Genomic DNA, 19,726 nt, shown 5'->3' with positions numbered 1-19,726 from the left:
GAATTGATCTCTCATTGGTTATTCAGCACTTCGGGGAATTTAACCCATTCACGAGAAGGGAGATAGGATCCTAGCGAACTGCGCATGGACACCTCCTATTTTCCGTACAAAAGCCGCAGGTGGAGCGGAAAGACCTGTGATTGGTCACATCGCTAGGGAGCTAACGGATAGGGGCGGGGACGGGTGTTTCCGAATGCAGTGATTGGCTACAGAGCGTCGCGTTGTAAGTTTGAATCTAGAAGTGTACTAGTGTGTGCAGTCACTGCCTGGTGTGGCTGCGCCGGAGGACGGCGGGCTGCTGCTTCAGCTGGAGCACGGTGAGAGCGATTACCTGCAGCGGCTCTCCCAGCACTCACCTGCTGGCATTCATCACTGCGGGCTCGGCGCCAACATGCGGCTGCCTAATGCTAGTGTATCTGTGACACGTGAATGGGTGTAGTGCTAGGGTTCACTGACAGGAAAGAAGTGCCCTGATATTACGTTACTTTGTGCCCCCTGATCCCTACCCTCCATGTAATGTTACATTACCGTGTGCCCCCTGATCCCTACCCTCCATGTAATATTACATCACTGTGTGCCCCCTGATCCCTACCCTCCATGTGTGCCCCCTGATCCCTACCCTCCATGTAATATTACATTACTGTGTGTGCCCTGATCCCTACCCTCCATGTAATATTACATTACTGTGTGTGCCCTGATCCCTACCCTCCATGTAATATGACATTACCGTGTGTGCCCTGATCCCTACCCTCCATGTAATATTACATTACCGTGTGTGCCCTGATCCCTACCCTCCATGTAATATGACATTACCGTGTGTGCCCTGATCCCTACCCTCCATGTAATATGACATTACCGTGTGTGCCCTGATCCCTACCCTCCATGTAATATGACATTACCGTGTGTGCCCTGATCCCTGCCCTCCATGTAATATGACATTACCGTGTGTGCCCTGATCCCTGCCCTCCATGTAATATGACATTACTGTGTGTGCCCTGATCCCTGCCCTCCATGTAATATTACGTTACTGTGTGTGCCCTGATCCCTACCCTCCATGTAATATTACGTTACTGTGTGTGTCCTGATCCCTGCCCTCCATGTAATATTACGTTACTGTGTGTGTCCTGATCCCTGCCCTCCATGTAATATTACGTTACTGTGTGTGCACTGATCCCTGCCCTCCATGTAATATTACGTTACTGTGTGTGCACTGATCCCTACCCTCCATGTAATATTACATTACCGTGTGTGTCCTGATCCCTACCCTCCATGTAATATTACATTACTGTATGCCCCCTGATCCCTACACTCCATGTAATATTACATTACTATAAGCACCCTGATCCCTATCCTCCATGTATTACATTACTGTATGCCCCCTGATCCCCACCGTCCATGTAATATTACATTACTGTATGCCCCCTGATCCCTACCCTCCATGTAATATTACATTACTGTGTGTGCCCTGATCCCTACCCTCCATGTAATATTACATTACTGTGTGTGCCCTGATCCCTACCCTCCATGTAATATTACATTACCGTGTGTGCCCCCTGATCCCTACCCTCCATGTAATATTACATTACCGTGTGTGCCCCCTGATCCCTACCCTCCATGTAATATTACATTACCGTGTGTGCCCTGATCCCTACCCTCCACGTAATATTACATTACCGTGTGTGCCCTGATCCCTACCCTCCATGTAATATGACATTACTGTGTGTGCCCTGATCCCTACCCTCCATGTAATATGACATTACCGTGTGTGCCCCCTGATCCCTACCCTCCACGTAATATGACATTACCGTGTGTGCCCTGATCCCTACCCTCCATGTAATATGACATTACTGTGTGTGCCCCCTGATCCCTACCCTCCATGTAATATGACATTACTGTGTGTGCCCTGATCCCTACCCTCCATGTAATATGACATTACCGTGTGTGCCCCCTGATCCCTACCCTCCATGTAATATGACATTACCGTGTGTGCCCCCTGATCCCTACCCTCCATGTAATATTACATTACTGTGTGCGCCCTGATCCCTACCCTCCATGTAATATTAATTACTGTGTGCGCCCTGATCCCTACCCTCCTTGTAATATTACATTACTGTGTGCGCCCTGATCTCTACCCTCCATGTAATATTACATTACTATAAGCACCCTGATCCCTATCCTCCATGTATTACATTACTGTAAGCACTCTGATCCCTATCCTTCATGTATTACATTACTGTAAGCACCCTGATCCCTATCCTCCATGTAATATTACATTACTGTAATCACCCTGATCCCTATCCTCCATGTGTTACATTACTATAAGCACCCTGATCCCTATCCTACATGTATTACACTACCGTAAGCACCCTGAGCCCTATCCTCCATGTATTACATTACTGTATGCCCCCTGATCCCTACCCTCCATGTAATATTACATTACTGTAATCACCCTGATCCCTATCCTCCATGTATTATATTACTATAAGCACCCTGATCCCTATCCTCCATGTATTACATTACTGTAAGCACCCTGATCCCTATCCTCCATGTATTACATTACTATACAGTTGTGGCCAAAAGTATTGACACCCCTGCAATTCTGTCAGATAATACTCAGTTTCTTCCTGAAAATGATTGCAAACACAAATTCTTTGGTATTATTATCTTCATTTAATTTGTCTTAAATGAAAAAACACAAAAGAGAATGAAGCAAAAAGCAAAACATTGATCATTTCACACAAAACTCCAAAAATGGGCCTGACAAAAGTATTGGCACCCTCAGCCTAATACTTGGTTGCACAACCTTTAGCCAAAATAACTGCGACCAACCGCTTCCGGTAACCATCAATGAGTTTCTTACAATGCTCTGCTGGAATTTTAGACCATTCTTCTTTGGCAAACTGCTCCAGGTCCCTGATATTTGAAGGGTGCCTTCTCCAAACTGCCATTTTTAGATCTCTCCACAGGTGTTCTATGGGATTCAGGTGTGGACTCATTGCTGGCCACCTTAGAAGTCTCCAGTGCTTTCTCTCAAACCATTTTCTAGTGCTTTTTGAAGTGTGTTTTGGGTCATTGTCCTGCTGGAAGACCCATGACCTCTGAGGGAGACCCAGCTTTCTCACACTGGGCCCTACATTATGCTGCAAAATTTGTTGGTAGTCTTCAGTCTTCATAATGCCATGCACAGGGTCAAGCAGTCCAGTGCCAGAGGCAGCAAAGCAACCCCAAAACATCAGGGAACCTCCGCCATGTTTGACTGTAGGGACCGTGTTCTTTTATTTGAATGCCTCTTTTTTTCTCCTGTAAACTCTATGTTGATGCCTTTGCCCAAAAAGCTCTACTTTTGTCTCATCTGACCAGAGAACATTCTTCCAAATTGTTTTAGGCTTTTTCAGGTAAGTTTTGGCAAACTCCAGCCTGGCTTTTTTATGTCTCGGGGTAAGAAGTGGGGTCTTCCTGGGTCTCCTACCATACAGTCCCTTTTCATTCAGACGCCGACGGATAGTACGGGTTGACACTGTTGTACCCTCGGACTGCAGGGCAGATTGAACTTGTTTGGATGTTAGTCGAGGTTCTTTATCCAACATCCGCACAATCTTCATTGAAATTTCTTGTCAATTTTTCTTTTCCGTCCACATCTAGGGAGGTTAGCCACAGTGCCATGGGCTTTAAACTTCTTGATGACACTGCGCACGGTAGATGCAGGAACATTCAGGTCTTTGGAGATGGACTTGTAGCCTTGAGATTGCTCATGCTTCCTCACAAGTTGGTTTCTCAAGTCCTCAGACAGTTCTTTGGTCTTCTTTCTTTTCTCCATGCTCAATGTGGTACACACAAGGACACAGGACAGAGGTTGAGTCAACTTTAATCCATGTCAACTGGCTGCAAGTGTGATTTAGTTATTGCCAACACCTGTTAGGTGCCACAGGTAAGTTACAGGTGCTGTTACACAAATTAGAGAAGCATCAGATGATTTTTCGAACAGTGCCAATACTTTTGCCCACCCTCTTTTTTATGTTTGGTGTGGAATTATATCCAATTTGGCTTTAGGACAATTCTTTTTGTGTTTTTTCATTTAAGACAAATTAAATAAAGATAATACCAAAGAATTTGTGTTTGCAATCATTTTCAGGAAGAAACTGAGTATTATCTGACAGAATTGCAGGGGTGTCAATACTTTTGGCCACAACTGTATGACCCCTGATCCCTACCCTCCATGTAATATTACATTACTGTGTGTGCACTGATCCCTACCCTCCATGTAATATTACATTACTGTGTGTGCACTGATCCCTACCCTCCATGTAATATTACATTACTATAAGCACCCTGATCCCTATCCTCCATGTATTACATTACTGTAAGCACTCTGATCCCTATCCTCCATGTATTATATTACTGTAAGCACCCTGATCCCTATCCTCCATGTATTACATTACTGTATGCCCCCTGATCCCTACCCTCCATGTAATATTACATTACTGTAATCACCCTGATCCCTATCCTCCATGTGTTACATTACTATAAGCACCCTGAGCCCTATCCTCCATGTATTACATTACTGTAATCACCCTGATCCCTATCCTCCATGTATTACATTACTGTAAGCACTCTGATCCCTATCCTCCATGTATTGCATTACTGTAATCACCCTGATCCCTATCCTCCATGTATTACATTACTGTAATCACCCTGATCCCTATCCTCCATGTATTACATTACTGTATGCCCCCTGATCCCTATCCTCCATGTATTACATTACTATAAGCACCCTGATCCCTATCCTCCATGTATTACATTACTGTAAGCACCCTGATTCCTATCTTCCATGTAATATTGCATTATTGTTAACCGCCCTGATCCCTATTCTCCATGTAATTATCATTATGATGCATGTAAGCGACCTGATCCCTATCCTGCATGTATAATGTCCTTCAAACCTCACATCCAAGCTCTCACCACCTCCAGGTCAAAGATATTTCCAGGATCTGTTTTTTCCTCAACTCTGATTCTACTAACATGCTTGTGCATGCCTTCATCATCTACCGCCTCGACTACTCCAACATCCTCCTCTGTGGCCTCCCTGCTAACACTCTCACACCGCTCCAGTCCATCCTTAAAGGGAACCTGTCACCCCCTCCAGGCATTTTTAAGTAAAAGAGCCACCTTGTGCAGCACTAATGCTGCATTCTGTCAAGGTGCCTCTTTTATTTAGCGTCCCTTCCACCGCAGAAATAATTGTTTTTAAAATTGGTCAGACATACCTGATATTTGACAGGGGGGCAGGTCTTTCCCCCCTGGGCCAAAGACGCCTCACATACTTCAGTCATGTCCAGCTTTTGAATTTGGCGCCACCTCCTCAGCGTTCATTTCTTTGCCTGCGCTGTAATATTCTGACGTCACCACAGGTCTTGCTGCACCGCTGCCCTGCTCAGCTCCGCCCCTACGGGTCACATGGTGCTAACGTCATCACAGGTCCTGCTGCACCACTTCTCTAGTGAGCTCCTCCCCTACGGGTCACATGGTACTAACGTCATCACAGGTCCTGCTTCACCACTGCTCTGGTGAGCTCCGCCCCTATTGGTTACATGGTGCTGACGTCATCATAGGTCCTGCTGCACCACTGAAAGAATATTACAGCGCAGGCGCGAGACAAAGAAATGAACGCTGAAGAGGCAGCGCCAAATTCAAAAGCTGGACATGACTGACGTATGTGAGGCGTCTGTGTCCAGGGGGGAAAGACCTGCCCCCCTGTCAAATATCAGGTATAAAAAAAAAAAAATAAAAAACAAATCTGAACTGAGACAAGTAAGTTAATGTGTATGCACAATGTAAGTGCATTTTAACACATGACCATTAACCAGAGAAAACAGAAAGCAAAAAACACAAATATCCTGAACTAAAAGTAAAAAATATACTGCAAATAATGCATAAAGGTAATAATAATAAGGGTATTTAGTAAACATAATTTTGATCAAAATAATGTACAAGCCATCCCGCCACGTCACGGCAACCCTTGTGGGACAGTCCCTACTCTAGTATTTAAAACCTTATCACTTGCCAAGTGGCGTGAATGTGAATAAGGGTCGAGCGGCTGAACCACTTGTAACAGCTTAGGCCAGACTGGATGGCTTTCCCAGCTCAGAAAAAGGGCGGTCACACCCCTATATGCACTGAATGCACAATTAAATGAATAAAAAACAAATCTGAACTGAGACAAGTAAGTTAATGTGTATGCACAAAGTAAGTGCATTTTAACACATGACCATTAACCAGAGAAAACAGAAAGCAAAAAACACAAATATCCTGAACTAAAAGTAAAAAATATACTGCAAATAATGCATAAAGGTAATAATAATAATAAGGGTATTTAGTAAACATAATTTTGATCAAAATAATGTACAAGCCATCCCGCCACGTCACGGCAACCCTTGTGGGACAGTCCCTACTCTAGTATTTAAAACCTTATCACTTGCCAAGTGGCGTGAATGTGAATAAGGGTCAAGCGGCTGAACCACTTGTAACAGCTTAGGCCAGACTGGATGGCTTTCCCAGCTCAGAAAAAGGGCGGTCACACCCCTATATGCACTGAATGCACAATGAAATGAATAAAAAACAAATCTGAACTGAGACAAGTAAGTTAATGTGTATGCACAATGTAAGTGCATTTTAACACATGACCATTAACCAGAGAAAACAGAAAGCAAAAAACACAAATATCCTGAACTAAAAGTAAAAAATATACTGCAAATAATGCATAAAGGTAATAATAATAATAAGGGTATTTAGTAAACATAATTTTGATCAAATATCAGGTATGTCTGACCAATTTTATAAACGCTTCTTTCTGCGGTGGAAGGGACGCTAAATAAAAGAGCCACCTTGACAGAATGCAGCATTAGTGATGCACAATGTGGCTCTTCTACTTAAAAACGCCTGGGGGGGGGGTTACAGGTTCCCTGTAAAGGGAATCTGTCACCTCATTTTTGGCCGATCAGCTGCAGCCACCGCCATCAGGGGCTTATCTACAGCATTCTGTAATGCTGTAGATAAGCCCCCGATGTAACCTGAAAGATAAGAAAAACGAGTTAGATTATACTCACCCCAGTTCGGGTACGGAGGGTGTCGCGGTCCGGTCCAGCGCCTCCCATCTTCTAGCGATGACGTCCTCTTTGCTTCCTGTCGCGGCTCCTGCGCAGGCGCACTGCTCTGTCCTGTTGAGGGCAGAGCAGAGTACTGCAGTGCGCAGGCGCTGGGCCTCTCTGACCTTTCCCAGCGCCTGCGCACTGCAGTACTCTGCTCTGCCCTCAACAGGGCAGATAAAGTACACCTGCGCCGGAGCCGCAACAGAAAGCAAAGAAGAGGACGTCCTCACTAGAAGATGGGAGGTGCCGGACCGGATCGCCCCCAGGTGAGTATAATCTAACTCGTTTTTCTTATCTTTCAGGTTTCAACGGAGGCTTATCTACAGCATTACAGAATGCTGTAGATAAGCCCCTGATGGTGGTGGTCGCAGCTTATAGGCCAAAAATTAGATGACAGATTCCCTTTAACTCTGTTGCCCAACTAATCCACCTCTCCTCGCTACTCCTCCATTTCTCCCCTCTGAAAATTACTTCATTCTCTCCCAATGTATCCAGTTCAAACTACTAACATCGACCTACAAAGCCGTTGGTAATCTTTCTCCTCCGTATAGCTCCAATCTAATGTCTCAATATCTTCCACTACATATTATCTGGTCCTCCGACCTCCTTCTCTCTTCCACACTTGTACTCTCCTCACACAGTCTCCTCCAAGACTACCCCAGAGTATCCCTCATCCTCTGGAATTCTGTGCCCCAACACATCCGATTATCCACCACATTCAGAACTTTCAGATGGAACCCCTTCTCATGTACAGCTCCATGGCATCATGGTACTCTAAAAATAAATACTAATAATTATCATTATGATGCATCTAAGCGCCCTGATCACTATCATACGTGTAATGATTATTATTAAAGGAGCTGGCCTTCTAACAATTGCACCTTCAACCCAATCCCACCTCTACCTTCCTTTCTTTTGAAGATCACTTGGTCCTTATCCACTCTCCCGCCAAGTGGCCATCATATGCTGACTCTGGCGCTGCCACTGCTCTTATCGATCATTTTTCCACCTGGATTCTAAACTTTCTACTGACATTCCTACTGTCATCATGACTGACTTCAACATCCCCATTGACACCCACCTGGTCAGCAGCCTCCAAACTTGTCTCACACAGTGGTCCACCCCAGCACCCCAAACCTATGATTTACACTAGACCTCATCTTCACCTGCCTCTGATTCCTACTACGGTAATTAGTGATGAGCGAGTATACTCGTTGCTCGGGTGGTCTCCGGGTATTTTGGCGTGCTCGGAGATTTAGATTTCCTCGCCTTATCTGCATGATTTGCTACTTGTAGACAAGCTGAATACATGTGGGAATTCCCTAACACACAGGCATTCCACACATGTATTCAAGCTGTCTAGCAGTCACAAATCATGCAGATGAGGCGACGAAAACTAAATCTCCAAGCACCCCAAAATACTCAGAGGACACCCAAGCATGCTTGGGAAAACCCGAGCAACGAGTATACTCGCTCATCACTACTACTAATCTCACAACCTCACCTCTCCCCCTTTTTCTGATCACCATACACTTACATTCTTATCTCTGACCTCTTATGCCCCCCAAGTCTCAGTTTGCACATCCTCACAGAACCTTCATACACTCTTTAATTCTCTTCTATCGCTGTCCACCATGTCTTCACTCCATGAAAGAATCATTGCCACTGTTATCTAAAACGCCACACTCGCATTAGATAATGACTCGGTTTCCTCTCGCGTATACTAAAGTATGGCGAATCAGTAGACAACCATAGCACACCAACCTCACAAAAAGCTGTGGCAAGTGTTCAGAGTTGTGGAGCGGCACTGGAAGAGAATGCACTTAAAGGAAGCCTGAATTACATTAAAACAAGCTATTTTCACATTCATGTTGTCCCTTGCCTCTGCTAAACCGTTTTTTTCATATCTTCTCGCATATCTTCTTCATAATACCAAACAGTTATTTTAAAACTTTTAATTACCTTCCCCCTACCACCATTGCCCCCTCCAAACTCCCTTATTTCGACAGAAGACTTTGCTGCTCTTTTAAAAAATGGGTACAATCACATTAGACAAAGCTTTAGTGTTCAAACATCTCTTCAGCCTATCATTAACCTCTGTTGCAAGTTTGAAAGAAGAAAATTCACCAATCTATACTATACTGAAGAAGCCTCCTCTTGACAACTTCTATGTCCAGCTATCTCCCCATTTTGATACTGTATTTTGCTTAAAAACTCCTTGAACAACACGTTTACATTGATCTTTTATTCGGTCGTCCATGACAGCACCACCTGAGAGAGGGGATCCGCCCTTCAGGAACAGGAAACCTACAGATACAAAAGGGCGGCACCTCTCCCACGCATCAGTTGGTTTCCTGTTCCTATAGGACGGGACTTCCTACAGATGGTCCATCATGGAGTCGTCGAGGGATTCCCAGGCCGGCTGACCGACCCAGGTAGCGGGGGGGTCTCCTACCTCGGTCAAGCTCGGGTCCCTGGATGCGCCACGGTGGGGCCGGGTAGGTCACCACGACAGTGGTTGGAGCAGGCGGAGCAGAGGGTCCGGTGGACAGCCGTCTCCATAGGGCCGGCACAAGGTACGTATGACCCCTGGAACCCCTCCTGTTGCATCCCCCCCGGTCTCCGCTTGCTCCTCTCTCTCTCTCTCTCTCTCCGGGGGCTGGCGGTCGCGCCTGTGCGGCGGGCGCAGGTCGGCGCATGTGGGGGCGGCAGGCATTCCGGAGCCGGGGGCGCCGTGCCGGCTCCTTTCCGCGCGCTCCCGCGGTCTTGATTGCGCGGCGGAAGTGACGCAGCGGAAGGGACGGGGCCGGGAACGCCGAAACCGGAAGTCGGGTGCCGGCCGGCTTTCCGGGATGCGCCGCCGGTGCTCGGCGGTCTGGGGCGGCGCGCGGTACCCGGGGAGGGGGGGGGGGGTGGACGGGGCATGTGGGGGGGGGGGAGTCGCGGGGGGGGAGGACCCGGGGGAGGAGGTGCCGCGCCAGAGCCCTGCTGACCCGGACACTGTGGGAGGCATTAAAAGCAGGAGGTGACGCTGCTGGGGTGCTTCTGAAGGCCCAGCAATGGATTCGACAGAAGCCCCCACAGAGCAGCAGGACGAGGCGCAGGAGCGCCCAGAGAAACAGGCCACAGTGAATTCACAGGCGAGTGGCCAGCAGAAGAGGAAACGGACGGGCGAACAAAGCCACAGAAGTTCCTCCAGGCTAAAGGACCCTCCTGCCTCCCTCCGTGACCCGGTACCTGCCTCATCTGCATGGGTAAGAGATCTCCGTGAATGTACCCTGATGCAGTGTTTTATTTTTGTTCTTTCGCAGGCAAGGAAAGCTACGGGGAAGCAGAAGCACAGGGAATGTGCCCTCTGTAATTGCCCTTTGCCAGACGGCCACCCTAAAAAGTTGTGTCAGCCATGCGTGCGACAAACGGTAGGGGTTGGATAGGGGTACCCTAGGGGTAGATTGACAGGCCCTTACACTCTTCCCCGTCCATACAGGTGGCGGAAGAAACACCGGACTTCACCACAAGCCTGAGGGAGATAATCAGGACAGAAATGAAGGCCCTATCTAGAAAAGACTCCTCTAAGGGAAGAGATGTTAACCTCTCTGGTTCAGAGTCCTCGGCCGCACCTGGAATCGATATCTCCTCAGATTCCCCGGCCTCCACTTCATCATCTTCAGAGGAAGACTCGAGCCGTTTCTGCTTTCCCTTAGACCAGATGGATAAGTTAGTTAAAGCAGTAAGGTCCACTATGGGGGTAGCAGACACAAAACCGGAGCTTTCAGCACAGGACGTGATGTTCGGAGGCCTAGATCCCAGAAAGCGCAGATCCTTCCCGTTGAATGATAAAGTCCAGAACCTAATAAATAGAGAATGGAAAAAGCCTGAAAAAAGAGGTTCTTTGCCACCTGCCTTCAAACGAAGGTACCCGTTTGATGACCCAGTGGTAACCAAATGGGACAAGGCCCCTAAGCTGGACGCGGCAGTGGCCAAAGCCTCCAAAAAGTCCTCCATACCTTTCGATGACATGGCCTCCTTAAAAGACCCGCTAGATAAAAAAGCGGATTCTTTTCTGAAAGGAACATGGGAGATGTCAGCGGGTGCATTGAGACCAGCGGTAGCGGCCACATGTACGGCCAGATCCTTGATGGTCTGGCTGGATCAGCTGGATTCCCAATTGAAGGATGGAACCTCGAGAGCATACATTCGAAAAGCCTTACCAGTTATCCAAAGTGCTGCTGCTTTTCTGGCTGATGCGTCAGCAGATTCTGCGAGGATGGCGGCCAGGACCGCAGGTTTATCCAACGCAGCTCGAAGGGCTCTCTGGTTAAAATGCTGGCCAGGAGACATCCAGGCCAGATCTTGACTCTGTTCCATTCCTTGTGAGGGCGAATACCTGTTTGGGCCCGTCCTGGATGAACTTTTAGAAAAGGCCGGGGACGATAAAAAGAAGTTCCCCAGCCTGCCGAACCCCTCTTTTAGACGCCCCTTTACCAGGAAAGGATATTTCCGTAGGAGGCCGTCCAGGGATCAGGGCAGATGGGACGACAAAAGAAGGAGAGGTACTGGATTCATGTTCGGAGGAGGGGGGCGCCAGGAAGGTCCAGCACGGGACACTAAAAAGCCGCCCCAATGACTAGTTGCTCCGGTAGGGGGGAGACTAGCTGCCTTCTACCCGGCCTGGGCATTAATCTCTAATAGCAACTGGATACTGGGGGTGGTAACTGCGGGCCTACGACTAGAATTCTCTCGGGTTCCCCAAGATCGTTTTAAGGTCACTCCTCTTAGGTCATCCTCATCAGAACAGTCTGCCCTGGAAGCTGAAGTTCGGGATCTTTGCCATAAAAAGGTCCTAACTAAAGTTCCAGAGGAAGAAAGGGGGAAAGGTTTCTACTCCCCTTTGTTCCTGGTCCGCAAGCCAGACAGTTCCTTTAGGACCATAATAAATCTTAAATCCCTCAATGAATTCCTGGTCACACGTCCATTTAAGATGGAAACAATTAATTCAACAATAAAATTACTGTTTCAAAACTGCTTCATGGTGGTGTTAGATTTGAAAGATGCCTACTACCATATACCCATTCATGCAGATCATCAGAGTTTTCTCAGAGTGGCAGTGCAGTTAGATGGGTCAGTTCAACATTTCCAGTATGCGGCCCTCCCCTTTGGGGTAGCAGTCGCTCCCCGTGTGTTTACTAAAGTAGTAGCGGAAGTTATGGCCCATCTACGTGAATCAGACATTTTAGTAGTTCCCTACTTAGATGACTTCTTGATTGTAGGGAAAACGGCTAACCATTGTTTGCAACAGCTACAAAGGGCAAGGTCTGCCCTAGAACGGTTAGGATGGTTGCTTAACATTAAAAAATCTCGGTTACAGCCGATGAGAATCCAACAATTCTTGGGCCTCATCCTAGATTCCGTAAAACAGGAATGCCGTCTGCCCCCAGAGAAGCTGGTTCGCCTACACTATCAGGTCCTGAACGCTTCCAATAACCCGACCATGTCCCTCAGGAAAGCCATGTCCCTTCTAGGTTCACTTTCCTCCTGTATCCCGGCGGTCCAGTGGGCCCAGTTTCATTCAAGAACTCTACAGGGCGAGGTCTTAAGGCATCAAAAAATGCTTGGGGGTTACTTAGAGGGCCAGCTAACCTTGTCCCGAAACACAAGGGAGTCCCTAGAATGGTGGCTAGATGAGAATAATTTATCCAGAGGGGTTCCCTGGGAATATGACATATCCCGCATAATCACCACGGATGCTAGCCCTTCCGGTTGGGGGGCTCATATGGGGGAAATTCTGGTCCAGGGCCTATGGGAACATCATCAGATAGAGATGTCATCCAACTTGAAAGAACTGACAGCAGTAGAGCTGGCGGCTAAAGAACTGCTTGTGTATATACAGGGCCATCATGTGCGAGTGTTCTCCGACAATCTGGTCACCGTAGCGTATATCAACCACCAAGGCGGGACCCGTTCCAAATCCCTGATGAATGTAGCAGAACGGCTGTTCCAGCTAGCAGAGCAGCATTTCCTATCATTAACAGCTCTACATATAAAGGGGAAAGAAAACACCATGGCAGATTTCCTGAGCCGCAATCTCTTAAGGCAAGGAGAATGGTCCCTAAAAAACTCTATCTTCGACCTGATTGTACAGAAGTGGGGACTGCCAGAGATAGATCTCTTCGCCACCAAAGAAAACAGGAAAGTAAGACAGTTTTGCTCACTAAATCCCAGAGAAGACCCCCTGGCGGTAGACTCCTTGCTGATAAAGTGGGATTTCGGGCAATCCTATGCCTTCCCTCCCCTATCGCTATTACCTCTAGTGGTGAGGAAAATCAGGAGAGACAGAGCGAAAGTTATAGTGATCGCTCCGTTTTGGCCCAGGAGGGCTTGGTTCTCATGCCTCAGGACCATGTCAGTGTCCGATCCTTGGGTCCTGCCGGAGATCCCGGATCTCCTATCCCAGGGCCCAGTCTTTCATCCTCAGGTGGCTGGCCTACATCTGACGGCGTGGAGTTTGAACGGACACTGCTGAAAGATAAAGGCTTCTCCCCAGACCTGGTTGACACTCTACTTAAAAGTAGAAAGATCACTACTACCAAGATCTATGTCAGAATTTGGAAGAGATTCCTAAAGAACTCTAGAGTAGTCGCTGGGGGTTCGGCTCCTATAAATCAAATCTTAGAATTTCTTCAGAAAGGTCTAGAAATGGGGCTCTCCACTAGTACCCTCAAAGTACAAGTTTCAGCCTTGGGGGCCCTCTTTAGCTGCAACATCGCGGGTAATTACTGGATCAGTAGATTCATCAAGGCAGCAGGTAGATCCAGGCCAGTGGTGAAGGATAGATTCATGCCATGGGACCTGAACCTAGTCCTCACAGCCATGACAGAAGCTCCATTCGAACCCATCTCATCAGCCTCTATAAAAAACCTGTCCCTCAAGGTAGCCTTCCTGGTAGCTCTAACCTCAGCTCGTAGAGTAAGCGACATCCAGGCATTATCTAGGCGTCCTCCTTATTTACAGTTTAAGGACGATAGGGTAATACTCAGACCTGACCCGGCGTACTTACCGAAGGTAGTTTCTAGCTTTCATAGAACACAGGAAATAGTCCTTCCATCCTTCCTCCCTAATCCAGCTAATGAGAAGGAAGAGAAATTACACACCTTAGACGTTAGAGAATGCCTTAAAGAATATCTAGCGGTTACTGACCCCTGGAAAAAGGAGAATGCCCTATTTATCTCCCATCAAGGTCCCAGGAAAGGCTGTAGAGTGTCAAAAAATACACTAGCTAGGTGGATTAGAGAGGCTATTTCAATTGCATACACCTCAAAGGGCAGACCGGCACCTGCAAAAGTGAGGGCGCATTCCACCAGAGCCATGGCGTCCTCGTGGGCCGAGAGATCAGAAGTCTCCATTGACCAGATATGTAAGGCGGCTACTTGGTCCTCTCCGAGCACCTTTTATAATCATTATAGGCTAGACTTGGGTGCTTCCACAGACCTCTCTTTTGGTGTAAGGGTACTGCAGGCTGTAGTCCCTCCCTAAAATAGTTATTACTCTCTGTAAATCTCTCAGGTGGTGCTGTCATGGACGACCGAATAAAGTCTTAGTTACTCACCGGTTAACGGTATTTTTCGGAGTCCATGACAGCACCCGTATATTCCCTCCCTTTAGTTTAAATTTGGGTGTTCACTTCTTCCTCTTGTATGTACACCGGTAAAGAATAGTTGTGTAAAGTACTGTATATAAATTATGCTATTAACCATTGTGGTCCTCTTGTGCTCTGTAATCCAACTGATGCGTGGGAGAGGTGCCGCCCTTTTGTATCTGTAGGTTTCCTGTTCCTGAAGGGCGGATCCCCTCTCTCAGGTGGTGCTGTCATGGACTCCGAAAAATACCGTTAACCGGTGAGTAACTAAGACTTTCTCCCACCTTTTGTATAATACTCTTTGACAAATTTCAATCCAACCTCCTTCTGTGGCACCCCTGAGGCTCAGTCGCCACAGAGGTACTGCACCTCCTTCTGAGGTGTGGTATCCCACCATCTGGGTAAGGTGGAGACACCTGACCACACTCCAACACCTGCACCCCACACCACAAAGTAGTGTAGCAAAGCACCTTCGGCGGCTCCCTGCTTGGAGTATAGCAAAGCACCCGTTGGTGGCTCCCTGCTTGGAACACGAAACGTGCTGTGAAGTGGGTGGAGTTAGATTACATTACAAAGAGCGGGAAGAGTTTAGGACAACAGTCAGAGTGAGTAGTCAGAGAGTGAGCAGTCAGTTGATTAGAGAGCTGGAGAGAAGAAGATCCCTGAGGGAAGGATGGAAGTGTTGCAGCAGATCCCAGTGACCTAGGTCTGCTGGCACGGGAAAGGAAGAGAGAAAGCACATAGACTGAAAGCCTGATTCTCCATAAGAAAGAAAGACTAGTACGGAACGTGAGGCGTAAAAGGGAACAGAGGACGTGGGTTAGAAGAGAACCATTCCTAGAAGTTCCAAACGCAAGGCCGGGGCCCGGTCCCTGAGGTTGTATGGATACTAATGGTCCTGCAGCAGACATCGGAGGAATAGAAGTAGTGATCACTTTATTCCCACACAAGACTTGGAGGCACAACAACAACTGGATAGTGAGCCGGGACTTAGTAGCAAGAAGTCCCCGAAGCAGGCTACAGCTGTCTGCTGTACAAGTAGAGTTCATAAGAACATTGGACAGGAGGAACTCCAGTGTAACTCAGTACTAGGAGTACTTCACTTAAAGGCGCTATAAGAGGAGACGTTCAGAAAAGGCACATACGTTGGCGGAGTGTTGGAAAGGAGTATTCCATCTGGCCTGGAGGTTGACTGAGTCCCTAACCCGGAGGACACTGCACGGAGGCAGGCACCGGTTTATACAACAGACTGTGAGTAAAGCTTTGGAACTACATACCCCGGTGTCCTCCACTTATTCCTGCGCCAGCCTGCCCAGCACTGCTACATCACTTGCGCCTGACACTATACCATCTACGTGTCACTTCACCTACTCTGCCCTGGGACTACGGCCCTGCCTGTGGAGGGCTATAACTTCACTGCTGCACCACACCATCTGTCCCAGAGGATCTGTCTGCAGCGTCGACTTACATCTTCATTGCCGAACACCACAGGTGGCGTCACGACTTACACCTTGACACTGAACATTTACAATGGGCGCCCAGGGGCCAGGTGCCAGCTACCGTCACATCTCCCATTGAGGATTATTGGGCCCGGTACCGAGTACCCCACTGCCCTGGGTGTGAGGGCGACCCACTTCCCCACCCCTCCACTGAAACTGTTCTAACCAAAATTACAATCTACTTACTAGCTGCCAAAACTGACAGACCATATTCTATTATCCTCCACCTTGGCCTGTCATCTGTCTTCGACACAGTTGACCACTTCCTCTCACTAAAGACTCTCTCTTACCTTGCCTTCAAAGATCTTGCCCTCTCCTGGATCTCCTCATACCTTACTATGCACACATTTAGCATTTCCCATTCCTATACTACCTTTTCTCATCCCGCCCTCTGTCTGTGTCCCTCAAGTCTCAGTCCTGGGACCTCTGCTCTTCTCCTTTTATTTCTTTTGGCGTTGGACAACTCATAACATTCCATGGCTTCTAGTATCACCTATATACCGATGACACTCAAACTTACCTTTTGAACCCAAATGTCACTTTTCTGTTGTTGAGAATCATCAAGTGTCTATCAGCCATTTCAGAAACAAAAATCGTAATCTTTCCTCCATTTCACTTAAACACACACCAGATATATCTAGTTCTTATGAAGCCTCCTTTACTCCGGTCTCACACGTTGCTCACCAAATCGCTTTCAAGATTTTTTTCTGAGCATTCATTTCCAATGGAATTCTGTGCCTCAGCACGTAAAATTACACTGTTATCAAGGTTTTGCGCCTCGGACAATTTTGAGTGTTCTTGATTGATTTTTTTTTCATGCTGATTTCAGAAATGACTTCAGATTTTTCCTACCACGTAAGGTTTTTGAGAAATGATACGAAACATTATAGTATTCTGTTATAATTCTAAAATATTATATATAAACTTTTTCTGAAACAGTATATTCTGAATTTTCCACTGAAATAACATAAATCGCTGATCTACACATATGCAAGCACTTATTATGCGAATTCCGCGCAGGCGCAGTGAATCTTTTGGCTGACCGTGTACGGAGCATACTACATCTCCTGGGCAGGGGAGGAATCAAAAGACAATACTGACATACTTGGAGCATGGCTGAATGGATCACGACCTTCAATGCCGTTCGCTGTCCCAATGATATGGAGAGAGCAGAGAGATCATATAACAGATTGCTACTTCTGCCTTACAAATGTAACAGGATATTCAGCAAAGAACAAGAAATCAATATAATATCCTAATCTTCCTTCAGCCATAAGACCAGTGCCACACGATGAAAGTCTTCGTGTTCCAAAGCCACCCAAAGTGTCAATTGAAACAAAGGAGACGATTATCAAACTCTTAAGAGGGTAAATCATCACGCAATGTTGCAAAAGAATTGGTTGTTCACAGTCAGCTGTGTCTAAAATCTGGACGAAATACAAACAACATGGGTAGGTTGTTAAAGGCAAACATACTGGTAGACCAAGGAAGACATCAAAGCATCAAGACCGGAAACTTAAAGCAATATCTCTCCAAAACAGGAAATGGACCACAAAACAAATGAGGAACAAATGTGAGGAAACTGGAGTCAACGTCTGTGACCAAACTGTAAGAAACGCCTAAAGGAAATGGGATTTACATACAGAAAAGCTAAACAAAAGCCATCATTAACACCTAAACAGAAAAAACAAAGTTACAATGGGCTAAGGAAAAGCAATCTTGGACGAAAGTCATATTCAGTGATGAATTGCAAATATGCATTGGGCAAGGTGATGATGCTGGAATTTTTGTTTGGTGCCGTTCCAATAAGATTTATAAAGATGACTGCCTGAAGAGAACATGCAAATTTCCACAGTCATTGATGATATGGGGCTACATGTCAGGTAAAGGCACTGGGGAGATGGCTGTCATTACATCTTCAATAAATGCACAAGTTTATGTTCGTATTTTGGACACTTTTCGTATCCCATGAGTTGAAAGGATGTTTGGGGATGATGAAATCATTTTTCACGAAGATAATGAATCCTGCCATAGAGCAAAAACTGTGAAAACATTCCTTGAAAAGAGACACATAAGGTCAATGTCATGGCCTGCAAATAGTCCGGATCTCAATCCAATTGAAAATCTTTGGTGGAAGTTGAAGAAAATGGTCCATGACAAGGCTCCAACCTGCAAATCTGATCTGGCAACAGCAATCAGAGAAAGTTGGAGCCAGATTGATGAAGAGTACTGTTTGACACTCATTAAGTCCATGCCTCAGAGACTGCAAGCTGTTATAAAAGCCAGAGGTGGTGCAACAAAATACTAGTGATTAGAGTTGAGCGACTTTGGTCGGATCGAGTTTCGTGAAACCCGACTGAAACAAAATTTGAGTCGGATGAAACTGGTCCGACTAAGGCAAAAAAAAGTCAGTTTCGTCCGAAACCCGACCCCAGTGCAAGTCAAGGGGAAATAAAAGTCGACATTGCGCGGATGACATTCATCCGCTCAATGCCGACTTTTATTTCCCATTGACTTGCTTTGGGGTCGGGTTTCGGATGAAACGCCGACTTTTTTTGCCCTAGTCGGACCAGTTTCATCCGACTCAAATTTTGTTTCAATCAGGTTTCACGAAACTCGATCCGACCAAAGTCGCTCAACTCTACTAGTGATGTGTTGGAGTGTTTTTTGTTTTTTTGGTTTTTTTTGTTTGGTTTGTTTTATGATTCCATAATTTTTTTCCCTCAGAATTGAGGATTCCATATTTTTTCCCCTATGCTTAGTTTAAAAAAGTAACCATTACTGACTACCACATTTTTTGTTCTTGATTTCGATTAGTGTTTCTTAAAGCCAGAAAGTTGCCATTTGAATTGACTTTAGTTTTGTGCCATGTCTGTGATCTGCTTTTTTTTCTACAAAATCAAACAACAGAATGAACATCCTCCAAGGCCGGTGATTCCATAATTTTTGCCAGGGGATGTAAAATGTGTTAAATCTCTGAAGACCACTTTACACTCCCTTGGCTTCTGCTTAAGTAGGTTCACTACCTAATCCCTTGGACTGGCTTTCCAACAGTCTTGAGGGAGTTCCCATATGTGCATTTCCTTTAGTCTGTGGCCCTACTGATTTCAAACCTTTGACTGTTACTGGAAATACGAGTCATTGTTCTCTGTATGGCTAATCTCACACTTGCCTATAAGCCTCCAATAGGAGTCTTGTTTCTCAAATATCATTATTCTTCACTGCTTAGTTAGTTTTCCCCCATTTAAATGGTGGACCACTTTAAAAGAAACCAAACTGATCCCATTACAGTTAAAGCCTGTTTCACACTTCAGTTTTTTCTGTCAGTTAAAATCCGCCAAAATAGCGGAAAACAGATCCGCAGGCAGACTGACAGAAACGGGGGTCAGCGGATCGGCGGATGTACGGATCCGCCGAAGGTAAAAATGTAAAGGAACCGTGCCTGG

The 19,726-nt window shown here is 46.4% G+C and overlaps 1 protein-coding gene across 2 annotated transcripts in view; it reads left to right on the top strand.

Moving 5' to 3' along the window:
* The first annotated feature begins 92 nt into the window (after positions 1-92).
* PRR11 (proline rich 11) overlaps positions 93-19,726 on the top strand; it is a 34,452-nt gene continuing 14,818 nt past the window's right edge. The window contains exon 1 of one of the 2 annotated variants that reach the window (XM_073574295.1): positions 93-223. The gene's annotated coding sequence lies outside the window, so the exon portion shown is untranslated. Of the gene's footprint in view, positions 318-19,726 lie in introns of both variants that reach the window. The other variant, XM_073574286.1, reaches the window with a different exon arrangement.

This window comes from Dendrobates tinctorius, unplaced genomic scaffold (assembly GCF_039654945.1).
Source record: "Dendrobates tinctorius isolate UK_male_01 unplaced genomic scaffold, ASM3965494v1 ptg000007l, whole genome shotgun sequence".
Classification (NCBI taxonomy): Eukaryota; Metazoa; Chordata; class Amphibia; order Anura; family Dendrobatidae; genus Dendrobates; species Dendrobates tinctorius.
This window is presented reverse-complemented; position numbering and strand designations above follow the sequence as displayed.